Consider the following 1,044-nt stretch of genomic DNA (forward strand, 5'->3'; position numbering starts at 1 on the left):
TGACCCAGATGGTTTGAAACTTTAACCAAAAATTCAGTGAATTAACAGGTAAATTTTAACGGACATTAATTTCGTGCATATGTATGAATGTGTGGAACTAGGATCAATCAAAGCAGTAATATCAGTATTAAGAAGAGAAAATGTACCAGTAATGTTGTCTGGTGCAGAAGCATCCTCTTTAGCATGAATAGCATATGTCCTTGCCGGTGCTCGTGCTTCAGATTTAACTATTGAGTCTTTTATATTCCCTCGGCTACCACTAAAATTTCTAGGATGTCGGGGTGGTCTCTCAAAGTGGGATTACTCGGCTTCGAAGTCTGATCAGTATCTTTTTCAATCCTTTCCGGAAAATCTTTGAGAAAATGGTCAAAAGAACCACATCTATAACATGCTCCACTTCAAAGTCGGGATTACCAGTCCGAGCTAAATCCTTCAAAGCACACATATTCTTCAGGATGCTAGATCACTATAGGATCACCCGTCTGGGCTAGATCCTTTATACCATTATTTCATTTTCGAGTAATCCATCAGACATCCCTTTTTATTCAACCGGGACATTTCACCATAACATTAATAATTCATGAGTTGTCATACAATAAATATTACTATTATAATTCATACATGTAAATACATCTTTCATGTATTTAAAGATAGTTTACATTTGAGTTACACGAACTTACCTGGTAATTGCTTAGGTTTCGTATTTTAGTTATTCTGAAACCTTTCGTTTTCCACGATCGATCTTCTGAATTGGTTCCTCGGGGTCTATATTAGTAAAAATAAATTATTAATACCTCATGCTATTTATTTCGACCTAAAATTCACCCCGGGCAAAATGACCATTTTGCCCCTAACATTTCAAAATTTTACAACTTAGTCCCTGGGCTCGTAAAATGAAATACATGCAATTCCTTGGTTACTCAAGCCTAGCCAAAAACATAGAAATTTGGAAAATTACTCTTTAAAACCTTATAATTAATAATCTAAAGCAATTTCATGCAAATTGCTTCTAAAATCCAAGTTTTTCAATTTATTCAATTTGGT

The sequence above is a fragment of the Gossypium arboreum genome, chromosome 2 (genome assembly GCF_025698485.1).
Source record: "Gossypium arboreum isolate Shixiya-1 chromosome 2, ASM2569848v2, whole genome shotgun sequence".
NCBI lineage: Eukaryota > Viridiplantae > Streptophyta > Magnoliopsida > Malvales > Malvaceae > Gossypium > Gossypium arboreum.